This window comes from Jaculus jaculus, chromosome X (assembly GCF_020740685.1).
Source record: "Jaculus jaculus isolate mJacJac1 chromosome X, mJacJac1.mat.Y.cur, whole genome shotgun sequence".
NCBI lineage: Eukaryota > Metazoa > Chordata > Mammalia > Rodentia > Dipodidae > Jaculus > Jaculus jaculus.
The window spans coordinates 143,473,531-143,489,006 of record NC_059125.1 but is presented as its reverse complement, the minus strand read 5'-3'; the positions used below and the strand labels follow the sequence as shown (position 1 = coordinate 143,489,006).

Genomic DNA, 15,476 nt, shown 5'->3' with positions numbered 1-15,476 from the left:
CACCAGTCATGGTGGGCCTCCGTGTGCCATCAGTAACTCTGTCAGTAGCCTATTGCTAAATAAAAGTGTACTGGGACTTAGGATGTCAACACAGGATTTTCAGAAACATGCCTGAATCCACAATACTGCTCCAGGACATAGTCATTGTGTGGAAACACAGCAACAAATAATGAGGAATGCTCTTCTTCTAGTGGAGGGGTCCACTCCACAACTTCCACGCAGTTCATTTGAAAGGGAAATAGGCTCCTGCATGCACATGTACCAACACAGGATGAGAGGACTTCTGGTACTTCCCTCATCCTGCCTATGGCTATGTAGGACAGCCTCATTCTGACTTTGACAACTCAACTCACCCAGTTACTCACTTACCAGCTACACAGAGTGAGATGTAGTGCACACTAAGGAAATACCGAGTCTGCTGTCTGATAGAACAGGCTACGAGAAGGCCGCACAACATGCCAAGAGTAAAGTGAGGCAGCCTAGGGTAAGTCACTTTCCCTGGCTGGTCAATAATATCATGCAGATAGGTAATAGTACTCTCTGACTGTGTTTTGAAGATTAACTGGGATATAAAACAGTGCTGAACAGTATGGCTTCTGACACCAGTGAACAGTCAAGATATTTGTAAAGTCCACTGGCAGGTTGGAAATATGTGCTCGTCCTTCTTAGGTCACTGAATTTATAGATGAAAATCAGATGGTTGCCACTTGTTTTATCTACACCACGCAAAATATTCAAGTACTAAGCAACCTCCTTATATACATTGAAGGTGTTCGGACAATCAAACTGATAAAACTGATAACCTCTCGAGATTCTTCATTTCATAGTTGATTTTATTTATGATTGGTAGTACAAACTGGGCTTTCTCTAGCTATATGCAGGCAGTAAAGGCAAGGATAACTGTTTCCATGGCAACAAAGACCCTGTGAAATAACTCTGTAAACTACCACCCAATCACCACACCCATAGCCTGTTCTCTTCCATCTCTTCTCATTCCCATTAGCCCAAGGTTTAGGCCTTATGGTTTATGAGAGTAAAAAAAAAAAAAAAAAAAGAAATCCAACAACCTGTTTCTGAATTTTTACCCCAGCAAAGTTCATTAAAAAAAGGTGGATACAGATGGCCTTGGTAGTGAATACTATCTGTCCTCCTCTCTGAATTATGAGACTAGATCATAATTTCTGGAAATCTGTCTGTGGGCCAGTGATAGTAAGTACTTCTAAAAGTCTTCTCTGGGGATGGAGGGATGGCTTAGTGGTAAAGGTGTTTGCCTGCAAAGCCAAAAGACCCAGGTTTGATTCCTCAGGACCCATGTCAGATGCACAAGGGGACACAAGCATCTGGAGTTCGTTTGCAGTGGCTGGAGGTTCTGGCACACCCATTCTCTCTCTCTCTCTCTCTGTCTCTCTCTCTCTCTCTCTCTCTCTCTCTCTCTGCCAAATGAATAAATAAAAATAAAATATAAAAGTCTGCTGGAAAAAAAGTCACTAAGAACATGAAATAAGACTTCCATTTTAGGACAAAAACATCCCGTAAAGTAAACTATGAGGCACTTTGTATAACTATAGAGTTTTAGAGGAAGTATTAATTCCTTTAAAATTATAGATTTGGTCTATTAGAGAAGCATATTATCAAAATATTTACCTCACATCTGCCAGAATTAAATGTGTCTTTGGAATAGCAATATGGCCTTTCTGACCTCTGATATCACACTATAGCTCAACATGGAAAGTTAAATGAGAATGCTTCCTGTGAAAGTGTCTCAGTTATTTTCTCATTATGTTATTGTTATTGGGACAAAACAGCCAACCCAAAGCAACTTATTACAGGAAATGGTTTATTTTCAGATTATAGTTTCAAGGGAAGTTTCATCATAGTGGAGAAGCATGGCAAGAGCTGACAGCCAGCTTCACATCTTCATTTCAGCATACAGGATATAAATGTTGCAATGATAAACAGTGCTGGCTACAAGCATTCAAATCCTGCTCCCAATAACACTTCCTTCAGCAAGGCTTCACCTCCAAAGTTTCCACAATCTTCCCAAAGAGTGCCACCAACTGGGGATTAAGCATTTATACACATTAAACTACAGGGAGATTTTTACATTCTCATTAGCCCATACGTCCCCTGGCCCCCATCAACTACTGACCATCTCCTGGTATGATAAGCATTCTCTCCAGCTTCAAAACTCCCCATAGTTGCAGACCCCACCACAGCCCAGGTATTCTCCTTTTCATTATCATTATTTATATTATATGTGTAGTTTTATAGATGTTTCTTACAATTTTGAGAAAGTTTCCTTATATTTCCACTTTTTTGAGTTAATATCATGAATAGATATTGGATACTGCCTAATGGTTTGTCACATCAACTGATATTATAATACTTTTCTTTAGTTGATTGATTTTTCATTGGTGATAAAGGCATGCATACTTAGAATAATCCCATGTGTGTCATAATGTATACTTCTGAATGCATTTTGGAATATCATTTGGTACTATTTCATTGAAGATTTGTGAATGTATGTTATGAGAGATCAATCTGCAGTTTTCTAGCCTATGTAATATCTTTAGCTGCTTTCATTGTGAATTAGGAAAGCTTTACCCACTCCTGTTTCCTGGAAGAAACAGTAGAGAATTGATAATATTTCTTCCTTGAGTGTTTGTTAGCATTTAGCTTAAAGCCATCTGTGCATTTTTGGAAGATGAATAATTATTGATTCCTATTATAATAGTATAAAACCTGTTTTGATTATCTTCTTTTTGTTTGCTATAGCTTTTGTATTTGAAGAAATCAGTCAACTTCTAAATTATCAAAATTGTAGCCATACAGTTGTCCCTAATATTTATTTATTATCCTTTCCAGGCCCAAAGTGTTGTCTGTGGTGATCTGTCATTTATATGTGGCATTAATATTTTGTGCAGTACTCTGTTTTATCTCGTGACCTTTCAAGAGGCTCATTTTACTTTAAAATCTTTAAAGGAAGGACAATCTTTTAATAAATAACTGTTTGATTTTTGTCTGTTTTGTCCTATTTTCACTTTCATTGTTTTCTGGTCTCATGTCTTTTTTTTCTCCCTAATTTTATCACTATTTTCATGTCTATTTTTAAATTTCTTTTAGACTTAAATTAGTTTTTTCTCTAATTTCCTAAAATGGAATATAACATCATTTATAATAGATCTTTGTAAACTTCCTTTAATGCTATAAATTTCTATTGAAACATATTTTTCACTGCATAAAATATACTTTGTCTTTTGTGATTTTTGTTTTTAATCCCAGCACTGGGGAGACAGAGGTAGGAGGATCACCATGAGTTCAAGGCCACCCTGAGACTGCAGTGAATTCTAGGTCATCCTGAGCTACAGTTACAACTGAAAGGCCCAAGAATTCAGAAGCCCAGAAATACTATCACGCTCCAAAGGGGAGCTTAAGCGGGCCCCTGCATACCTCAAATTCCAGGCTTTACTCTCTGTTGGAAGCAAATAAAGAATCCCTCTTCTCATTTTCAGAGCCTGTTCCTAATATAAAACTACGTAAAAAGGGCGTGAGATAGCCCTCAAGGATGGGAAATGAGTAATGAAATGAACCGCTTATTTGTTTTCTCGAAATAGCCTGCACCATAAGCCTTAATAGCCCACACCGTAAGCCTTACTAGCCTGCACTGTAAGCCGTAGCAGCCTGCCTTAGACCACACTTTGCTACCCCCACCCAAGGACCTGCGCAAATGCTGACCACCGAGGTCATAGGAAACTGATTGGTCCACGGGGGGCTTGAGCAATTTAAACAAATTGGCTTAGAAATTATGGGGTGGCACAAACTGACTGGCACGCACCCCGCGGGCTCCTGATGTTAAAAAATGATTGGTCTTGGAGCCAGGCGTGGTGGCACAAGCCTTTAATCCCAGCACTCGGGAGGCAGAGGTAGGAGGATTGCCATGAGTTCAAGGCCACCCTGAGACTCCATAGTGAATTCCAGGTCAGCCTGGGCTAGAGTAAGACCCTACCTCGAAAAACCAAAAAAAAAAAAAAAAAAAAAAAAAAAGATTGGTCTAATGCACAGGCTTTGTTAGAAATCCTATAAAAACTGTCCCTTTCCTGCATTCGGGGCTCTGAGGTCCTCTACCCCTTTGTGATGTACAACTGTGGGCCCCAGCATGCTTGGAATAAAATCCTCTTGCAGTTTGCATCAAGACCACTTCTCGTGAGTGATGTGGGGTGTCGCCACATCTGGGCAGAGCATGGGGTCCCCGTTTTGGGGGTCCTACACAACCTAACTCAAAAAATCAAATATGGGCACTATTATATGGGTACTTTTATATAGGAGGTATTTCACTATTGCAATATGCTTCTTATGAATAAAATCTCCCCATATCTATATCTAGGTCCAGCTGTTAGAGAGGAATATCCAAATTAGGCCACTTAAGACAAATTATCTGCCCATCTCCAATGGGGATTTATTCTAAGAAGTGGGACAATAAGCCATCTCATAATATAAAACATTCTTATATAAGATATTATGGGCAAAAGATGAATGATAGGTGATTAAAGTCTTATGAGACCACCTACATATATGTAGACAGAAATACTCCTGTCATCATTTTATTTAGGTTGGTGTCAACATGTTACTTTATTTTACATCATTTCGCATTTGATCTACCTAGGTGTATGTGATGGTCACTGTGGTGGTTTGAATAGATGGCTCCCAATATATTCAGTTCTTTATTTATAGTTTGCATTTGCAGCCACCTAGCTAGAGACAGCGTCACTGGGTGGATCTTAAGGTGTGGTGGTGGGTTTCAGATTTCAATCTAAAGATATGCAAAGTGTGCCTAGCTAGAGTTCCTGAAGTGTGCTATGTGGCTTTTGGCTTGTGGCTTGTGCTTCTCTATCTCTGCTTGGTCCTGTGAATGCAGGTCAGTTTCTTCTGCCATTATGGAACTTCCCCTAGATCTGTAAGCTTCAATAAATATCCTTTCCTCCATAAATATGTTTGGTCTGAAAGTTCATCTCAGTGAATCTGAAGCTATCTGCTACAGAACTTGATGCCGAGGAGTGGACTGAGATGAACCTGACCATGTGGATATTGATCTTTTGGAAACTTTGTTTTGGAGGAATAGGAATAGATTTGGTTCTTGCATACTGAAGATGCCAAGTTTTATAAGCCTAGTTTTATAGACTATTATGATGAGATTTTGAGAATTCTAATTGAAGACAACATTGAACCTCAAGGCTTGGCTTATGAGCTTTCTAAAGGGAAGGAAAGACTGCAGAGGACTTTGATGGGACTGGACTACTGGAATAAGGGCTGGCTGGGTCCTGCTGCTTAGGCTCAGAGAGTTTGAACAAGGTTACATTTGTTATGGACTGATGCGCTTAGCTAGAGATATTGGACTGAGAGTTTTAAGATTTTTAAGCTGGAAAATATTAAGCAAGTTAAATTTATGTGCACAGAGACTGGTTTTAGGTTACTAATCCTGCTATTGTCAAACACATTAGCAATCATAAAGACAAAGGCCAACTGCTTTACATTAAAACCATGGAAAGAAGGCCTGAGGAAAGACTACCATAGAAATGCAAATTCTTTGGGTGAGATTTAACTGGAAAAGGAATCTGCTTTTCAATGTTAGGATTTTTTTTCTTCCCTTAATTAAGGATATGGCTGTGTCCTGAACACCTGGTATTGGTTTCAGAAGCATTAGAAATGCATGGAGTGGTCATGAATTGCACATAGTTCCAGGAGCTGCTGCTGAGATGTGACATGAGGCAGGGCCTGATGTCCTGATAGGCAGAAAGAGCCTTTGGAAGATGGACCATGGTTTGCATGAAAACATTTTGATATACCAGGACTGTGCAAGGGCTACCATGGAGCTCACTTTTGGCCTGGGATGGAAATGTTCCCTGGCTACTCTGCCCTGCTGGAGGGGTGGAATTGGAAAATCTGGGGACTGTCAGTCTCTGGTTGTATTGGACTTGAACTGCAGAAGTTTGATGTTTGTTTGATGGTGGTTGAGTTTGCATTGTTTTAGTCTCTCTTTGCTATGTCTTATACCAGTTGAAAATGTTTACTGTGTGCCTTCATATGTTAGAAGTGTTTAAGTTCTTTGATTTTACAAATCTTAATATCTTAAATTGGTCAAGATTTTGGGGACTTTTTTTTTTTAAATTTAATTTATTAGTTTTCTTTTCAGTAAATACAGGCAGTTTGGTACCATTATTTAGGCTCATCTGTGATCTACCCCCTCCCATTAGACCCTCCTTGTTAATGAAAATGGATCGTGCATTGTGGAGTTAGCCCCCAGTTATTGGTATGATAAATGCCTCTGCAAATCATGACCCAACATGTGACTCTGACATTCTTTCCGCCCCCTCTTCCGCAAGATTTCCCTGAGCCACGTTGGGTTCATTTTTGGTCTGCTTCAGTGCTGAGGTGTTGGGGGCCTCTGAGGCTCTGGCTCTCTGATTTGGTAGGAGTTGATTTTTCTCTGCGTTGATCTCCTTCCCCTTTGTGCTGGTATCCGGTTCACAGGAAAACATCACCCTTGCTTATTTCGCCAGTTGTCCTTAATTTCAGTTGGGCCCCTTTTGAAACTGAACTGAGTACAATTTACAATGTGTGATGGTTATAATTCTATTAGGGCCAAGAGCGGAATGTGGTGGTTTGAATAGATGGCCCCCAATATATTCAGATTTTTTATTTGTTTGTAGTTTGCATCTCCACCCACCTGGTTGGAGGCAGTCACTGGGTAGATGTTAAGGTGTGGTGGTGAGTTTCAGATTTCAATCTAAAGATATGCAAAGTGTGCCTAGCTGGAGTTCCTGAAGTGTGCTGTGTGGCTTTTGGCTTTTGGTTTATGCTTCTCTCTCTCTGCTTGGTCCTGTGAAGCCAGGTCAGTTTCTTCTGCCATTATGGAACTTCCCCTGGATCTGTAATCTTCAATAAATATCCCTTCCTCCATAACTGTGTCTGGTGTGAAAGTTCATCTCAGTGAACCTGAAGCTGTCTTCTACAGTTACTATCTAATATCAACTTTAATGCATCAGGAATCAGATAAGGGATATATCTCTGAAAAGGTGATTCCAGGAAGGATTATCTGAGTAAAGGAATCTTCTCACAGAGTGGACAGTCTATATGAAAAGAGGTTCCTGGGAAAAAGTGGCCATTTTGCTGGCTGTCCTTGCTCATCACTGGTAAACACATCTAACCTGTGGTTGCCATCCTCCACTGACAACAGAGCCCAGATTTTTCAGCCTTCCATTGTGGACTGAAGACAGCTGTCCAAGAATACTTCAAGACTTCAGTGCAAGACTGAAATTGCTAAGACTGAGACATCTGGTCTCATAGCCTGAGTAATCACCAGATTTCTCAGTGTCTTCAGCATGGCGACAGCCAATTTTATACTGTCCAGTCTGCATCATGTAAGCCAATCTAATAAATCACCTTTGTAATATATATTCATTCTATTGATTCTGTTTCTCTAAGAGCCCTGCCTAGCATGATATTTATATTTAAAGTCAGTTTTCCTTCACTCTGTCTCTTAAATAAATAAATAATTAAAATGATTGGAGAGAATGCTTAGCATTTAAGGCATTTGCCAGTAAAGCCTAAGGGCCCTAATTTGATTTCCCAGTACCCATGTAAGGCATATGCACAAGGTGGTGCATGTATCTGGAGTTTGCAATGGCTGTAGGCCTTGGCATGCCCATTCTCTCTGTCTCCTTCTCTATTTGCCTCTTTTTTCCTACAAACAAAATAACTTACAGTCAGTTTTTTTTCTTTAAACACTTTTACATTGCAACTCTCCTGGTGATTAATTATCTCAGATGAATTTAATTAAATTTGTCCCTGGTGTAAAAAGTTAGATTTCTTTTCTTTCTTTTTCAATACCTTAATTTAATCACTATTTCTACGGTATCTTATTAAAAACTCTACTGTAATTCTTACTCATTTCCTCTATAAAATATTTTCTTCTAGCTTCTTTCCAGATTTTTTATTTTATCTATTTCTTCATTATTACAGTGGTAAAGAGAATAAATGGAGAAGCAAACACCAAAACATAAAAAGTGAAGTATTATACAAAAATCAAATATGAAATATAAAATGGGTATATAATAAAAAATATCAAGAAAATGAAAAGTTGAAGCTTTTTCATAAATAATATAATATAAATTTGAAGTTTTATATATGATATTTTATGGTAGTTCAAATGTAAAATGTCCCCCATGGATTCATATGTTTGAATAGTTGAACCCAAGTTGGTAGAACTATTTCCAAACACCTTTAAGAGGTGGAATCTGCTGGAGGAAATGTGTCGTTTGAGGCAGGCCATGAGATAGCCAGAGCAAAGAGGGCTTCTATTTATAAATTGTGAGGAACTTTTATTCTGGTTTTCATAGTTTGTAGTTAACACAAAATTCTGTCAGAAATTAACATCACAAATGTCTATGGAAATTTCCATACTTCTATACTAAAAGACACTCTATAATTTTTCAGTGGATGGCCCCTGTGTATGGTGCAGAAGTTCAATGGGGAAAAATGGAAGTGATACAAGACAGCCCTGAAACCAGTTTGTAGCCTCACTGTAGAGGACCTTGGAATTCAAGGCTATGGATTTCAACTTTTGCTTTACCTATAGGATAACTGACTACAAAGATAATGAATGACAGGAGCCTGAGACTTTCCTGTCATGATGACTGATAATATGTCAGAGGGAATGATAGGGCAGAATTGGTGAGATTTTATAACTGTTGCTAAGAAAGTGGAAGAGGTCAAATTGATTCATAAAAGTTATTATGTTTTGGTGAAGAGAAGTCAACTCCAACTTTACTCAATCCATCCCCTATTTCCTGGGACCTCTGTTAATGGAGGTTTCAATGTAAACTAGGTCCCCTGCCTTAAACAAGGAAATAGTAATCATCTCAAATGATCCTAATCTCGTGTACTTAGTTAATTTAAGAAGGCTGTTAGTCAAAATAAAGAGTTATCATTTATTTGTTCATTCAATCACTGTAACTCTAAATGTTCATGAATTGTCCCAGGAAAATTTGACTCACTTCTAAGCATCAAAGGCAGATTGCACACACACACACACACACACACACACACACACACACACACACACAATACATAGAAAGAGAGTGTGTGTCATCTGCATTTGTTGACACAAGATTCTGATCCCAGCTCCTTTGGAGGCTAGGGTAGGAATATCTCAAGTTGAAGGCCTGCCTAATGGCAAGAGTTCAAGGACAGCCTTGGCAAATTAATGAAACTCAGTCTTCAAAAAGAAAGTAAAAAATATCTAGGTATGTAGGGCTGGGGAGATGGCGTAGTGGATAAACAGTTGCCTGTGAATCCTAAGGACCCAGTTTCGAGGCTCAATTCCCCAGGACCCACATAAGCCAGATGTACAAGGTAGTGCATGCATCTGTAGGTAGTTTGCACTGGCTGGAGGCCCTGGCACACCCATTCTCTCTCTCTCCCTCTCTCTCTGTGTGTTGTTCTCAAATAAATAAATAAAAATAAAATATCTAGGGAGGTATCTCAGTGTTATAGCAGCTTCCTAGTATTCAGGAGTTCTAGATACAATGTCCAATTCTAAAATAAAAGAATATGAATATAGGGTTTGGTAATAAGCCTGTAATCTCTGAAGAAATCTAAGGTAGGAGAATCATGAGTTCATCATGACCAGCCTGTGGTACAAAGATGATCCTGCATCAAAAATAATAATAAAATAACTGAGTGTGAACTTGGTATATTTTATACTATTGATGGTAATCAATGCATGCCACATTTTTCCTTCCAAATGTTCATTTTGTACAACGTATACACTGTAAAATGAATTGATTAATATAAACAATTTACATATAAATTGCCTTATGTACTGTACTCATTAAGAATCATGTATAACCTATACTCTTAATTTTCAAGAATATAATATATTTCCATTAATGCAGTCTCAATGTCATACAATGGCTCTTGAACTTACTCACTCCTTCTACATAAAATTTTGTATCCATTTGTGGTTGTTTGGATGTAAAATGGTTCCCATAGCTTCAGATGTTTGAATGTTCTATCCCCAATTGGCGATGCAGTTTGGGAAGGTAATGGATGGTGGGTGCTTTGGGATGTAGAACCATGCTGGGGAAAAGTATTGAGTGTTTATAGTACAGCCCAGGTGGACATGAGTCCACTCTACTTCCTTCCTGTGAAGATATGATGCTAGATATTGCTTCAGCTATGCTTTACTAACATGACAAAACATTCCCTCAAATCTATTAGCCAAAACAATCCCTCTTTCCATGAGCTACTTCTACCTGGCTGTTTGGTCCCATCGAGAAGAAAGTCAATGAGAGAGAAAAAGAGCACCTAAAAGTAGAGATATTTATTCAGTAAACCTGGATATTTGGTTTATATATTTTTTAAACTGGTTTGGGGGAATGTGGTAAGATATGGAACTTTGGACTAGTGAACCCTTACAATGCTGTAAACAGAATTTAATTATCCATTCTGGTGAGAATTTGAAAAAGGCCAAAAGTAATGGAACAGTGGAGGCTTGGATTCTGAGGTTTTGGAGAGAAAAATGGATTTTATACGAAATGGACTCCAGGTAGTTCATGAGATAGTCTGGAGAAGAATCTGGCTATAATTGCTTGTGTGTCTTAAGAAGTTGAGTGAACTTGAATGTGAAGGTTATGGAATAATATGTTTGTTGGAAGAAATTCGAAGACAAAAAAGTACATACAATAACTGGTCTGACATTATTTTGCTGCTTCTATTGAGGTCTATAATGAAAGAAAGGAAAACAGAACATAGCAAAGTGAAAAGATATAGAATTTTTTTTCCCCACGGGAAGAAATGTAAGCAAATTTCAAGTCCCAAGCATAAAGAATGCAATTATTTTACCTTTAATTGTTAAATAAATTGTCACCATTAAGGATAAGCTGATTAAATGTACTGAGGTTATAGGAAGGATATAGTGAAGGTAAAATGTAGGTTTCATGAAAGCCCCAGGATGTTGGAGATGCTTGGGCATTGAGACATCTAGCAGGAAGAATCTTAGGCTCCAGGTGATCCTCCACAGAAGAGGTGCTTCAGGCTTCACAGTTAGAGGGGTGGGAATAACCAAACTTTTTGGAGCCCAGGTGATTTCAACATGAGTCCCAGATCTGAAACATGGGGCTCTGGGATTTGATATTCATTCTACTATTATCCCAATCTTTCCTTGGTATGAACCTGTTCCTCTTTTTAGAAATAGGAATATTAACTTTGTGCCATTATATGTTGGTAATGCATAGCTTGTGTTTTGAACTTGCAGAGTTCTCAGTTAAAAGATGGCCTTGGGTCTCAAATGGATTTGAAAGTTTTGAAAAGTGCTCAGCTTACGTGACTGGTGGCCCTTGTGCCACCTCAATTTCGAGAGGATGACCTGCTAAGAATTAATCTCTTCCCAAAAAGGTTCCTCTGAGTAAAAAAGTCTTCAATGTCATTGTCTGGGATGAATTAATTATTATATAGAAACAGTACGAGGCATATGTTCAAGCTGAGGAGGGCAGTACACAGATCATAACTCAGATGATGTAACTTGTCTGAGGGAGTCTGAAGAAAAACAAAGCAACAACGACGAGAATGTTCTCACTGGGAAGATATCCCTGTTATGTGTCTAGCAACTACAGAACAGTAGATGCAAGAACATACTACTTAAATTCAGTGTTACCTCAAGCAAATCCAGCTTAGTGTTGCCTGAGATCAACTATTGTAGATCAAATGATGAGCTTGTTTTTCAAATAAATGAAAGGTGAACTGGAATAGACTAAAGATAAGTTGGAACAAGCCAAAAATGAACTGAGTGCCTGATAAACAAATCATACTCCCCATTGAACACTTCTCCAACACCCCCACCTCGAGAAAGCTATGATGAGACCAGCCAAGTACTATTTCGACACAGAGACTCAGACTTTTTGAGCCAAAAAGCCACATTCTTATACTGGTCAGCCTGTTATGGTTAATGTAAAACTTTTCAGACATATTATTTTGTTTCATATTTTTTAAATGTTTATTTATTTATTTATTTGAAAGAAGGAAAGAGAGAAAGAGAGAGAGAGAAGAGAATATGGTGCAACAGGGCCTGTAGCACCTAAAAACAAACTCCAGACACATGTGTCACCTTGTGCATTTGGCTTAGGTGAGTCCTGGGGAATCGAACCTGAGTCCTTTGGCTTTGCAGGCAAGTGCCTTAACTGCAAATTTCCAATAAAATAAAGAAATGTAATATGCATAGCTTTTAACCTTATTGAGCATTGTGATTTACAGATAATGTATGTCAGTTTATCCTGTAAGACTGTGGACTTTATGATTGCTGAACTACCTGAGCCAAAACTCCAATAAACCAAACAGGCAAAAGGCAGACCAAACTGCCTGTATTTGCTGAAAAGAAAACTAATAAAGTAAATTTAAAAAAAAAAAAAAGGCAGACCAAATGGTTGAACCTTCACCAGGCCCTTAGAGGGAATACCTGAGCCACAAGGCAGTGGAGAGGGTATAAAGAAGACTGAACTTAATCTTCTACAGCTTCTCTCTCTCTCTCTCTCTCTCTCTCTCTCTCTCTCTCTCTCTCTCTCTCTCTCTCTTTATCTCTCCTCTCTAACTCTTTTATATTAGTTATCTTTTTCTTTGTTTTCCTAGTTGGCACTGACCCGTAACTCCCAATACTAGCATGTGGCTCTCATCTGCAATGAGCTTTTGATCAGAGAGACAAACAAGGTTTCCTAAAAGAAATACAGATTTCTGTCAGAGTACTTGATGACCCACCAAAGGTTAGTGGTGAGACCCTACTGCTGAAGACACCATATGCAGTTGACATGTAAAATGGAATGGCATGGCTGGGAGCTGGAAGAGAGTCAGTCCGCAGACAGTCAGCATGTCTACTGCCAGAAGGTGCTACATGGGTGACTGGGGGAAAATGACCAATATCTGTGTAAGCAACTCATGGCCTAACCTACTTAGCAGCAAATAAGCTGTCCTGATGCTCACACAAGTGCAATAGTGGTGTACAGCCATGGTGGGAAACCAACTGCTCTTGATTCGGCTAACTGATCCACTCAGTGGAACGGGACCCATAGCTGGAGCTGGGAAACAAGTCAGAACTATATCCAAACATGAGCCCGCTCTCCCTTATCAAGCTACCTCCAATCGTGGTCTACAAGTGGGCCTACACATATTAAATTATCTATAAAAAATAAGGGTTATTCCATTTGTCTGGTGTTAACTTTAATCTCTGTTGGAGAATCTGCTTCTCTTTTTCAGATAGATGTAGATCATAAGGAGAGAGCCACCCCATCATACCTCAAAAGGGCCCCAGATGAAACTAAGAATAATTGGTGAAACAAGCAAGGATGTTGTTTTCTTGGCTAACCCAGTACCAGCACAAGGGTGAAGGAGACTGACACAGAGAAAAATCAACTTCTAGCAAATCAGATACCCAGAGACACAGAGACTCCCAACACCTCATCACTGGAGCAGACCAAAAATGAGCCCAACATGGCTCAGGGAAATTTTGGAGAAGAGGGGCTAAAAGAATGTCAGAGCCACACATTGGGTCATGATATGCAGAGACATTTCTCCTACTCATAACTGCAGCCTAACTCCACAATACCTGACCCATATACCTCAACAAAGAGGAGCCAAGGGGAGGGTAGGTCATGGACGAGCCTAACAATGGTACCAACTTGACTGCAAAACTAATTAATAAAAAAAAAAAAAAACTTACATCAGAGTCCAAAAGGACACATGGAAGTTTTTTTTTTTTTATTTTTACTTTTATTTTTTTAAATTTTTATTTATTTATTTATTTGAGAGCAACAGACATGGAGAGAAAGACAGATAGAGGGAGAGAGAGAGAATTGGCGCGCCAGGGCTTCCAGCCTCTGCAAACGAACTCCAGATGCGTGCGCCCCCTTGTGCAACTGGCTAACGTGGGACCTGGGGAACAGAGCCTCGAACCGGGGTCCTTAGGCTTCACAGGCAAGCGCTTAACCACTAAACCATCTCTCCAGCCCCACATGGAAGTTTTATACTCATGATGGATTTTAAAAGTATTAAAATTCCCCAAATCACAGATATCTTGATAAGCCTCTATTTCAAAAATTTTGAAAAGTCACCATTAATGCTTTTGTTGGTTCTGGGGATTGGAAAAATGCAAACAGGTCGAAAAATAAAATAAAATAAAATAAATCTTGACTTCTCAGAAAAAAAAAAAAGTTAATGGCAAATTGTGAAATGTTCATCACTGAGAACCAAGATCTCAGAAGGTAGCTGTTCCAGGGAGTCACTACCCAGCTTCAAACATAGTTGGCTTTGCAGTAGAAATACAGAAATACGGACTTAAAAGCAGTCAGGATAAAATGAGTGACTTCATCATTCAACTTGACAAAGATGTAGAGACTATGCAGAATACTATTCTAGTTTTTCAGCAATAACTGAAGGAGATAAGTCAGCCACTGGCTCAGTACCAATAGTAGTAGTCTCAAGCTTCAGCCTAAAGTGCCAGTAAGACTACATTTTCTAAACTTATAGATCAGGCAGAGGCCATAAGCAAACACTGCAGCAAAGTCTGGCCAATAAACCAAAGAATTGCAGCAACTCCAGACTGAAGTCTGGGCCTGGATTTCAGAGGGCCGGGAACACAACTGAGGATGACTTTCCTTCTTCTTCAAGAAATGGTAAGAAAGCCTCCAACAGCTCAGAGGAGAGAACTGGTAGATGAGCTAGTAGTTACATAAACCCTCTCAGTGTGGGGTAGGACAGTGTAGACTCCCCCATGGGCATTAAAAACTCTGTCACAGATCACCAAAATGACACAGATTCTAATCATGTCCCTCAAGAGGAGAAAGCAGTGAGTGGGAAAAGTAACTGAACTGTGGGTTCCCACCACATTCAAAATGGCTTGGACTCAAGTATAAATGTAGAGTTCAGTTATGTATTATTTTTCCAGAAATAATAGCTTCCAGATAAATGAAGCATACTTTTGTCAAAATTTGACTTTTTTGTGAGTGTGCTTTTGTTTTGTTTGTTTTTGTACTTTATTTCATTCTTTCAAATTCTCTGTAATTTAAAAATTTTATAAGTTAGTTATTTTGAATGTTGCTAAAAAGACTTTTTCTGTTGAGTCAAGTTATTTTTATATGTGTTAATGTGAAGTTGTAAATCGAATCTTTCCTTAAAGTATAACACGATGTTATGTATAAATCTGTATCTATCTAGAACCTGTGTTCTGTAATGGCATTCTTACTCATGCTGGTATATATGTCTGCACAATTCAGACCTGGTAGAGTCAAGTTTGGGAAGCATAGTAGCTTCACAATTAGAAAAGATGGACTTGTTGATGGAGTCGTGCAGTATTGTCAGTGTTAAGATACAGTTTTCTGCACCATACATCTGTGCACTTATCTTTATGACTGAATGTTTAAGAAATTCATGTA

At 38.8% G+C, this 15,476-nt stretch overlaps 1 pseudogene; it reads left to right on the top strand.

Annotated features, from left to right (window-relative positions):
* Window positions 1-11,445: 11,445 nt before the first annotated feature.
* LOC101605106 lies at window positions 11,446-14,995 on the top strand (annotated as a pseudogene).
* The last annotated feature ends 481 nt before the right edge of the window (window positions 14,996-15,476 follow it).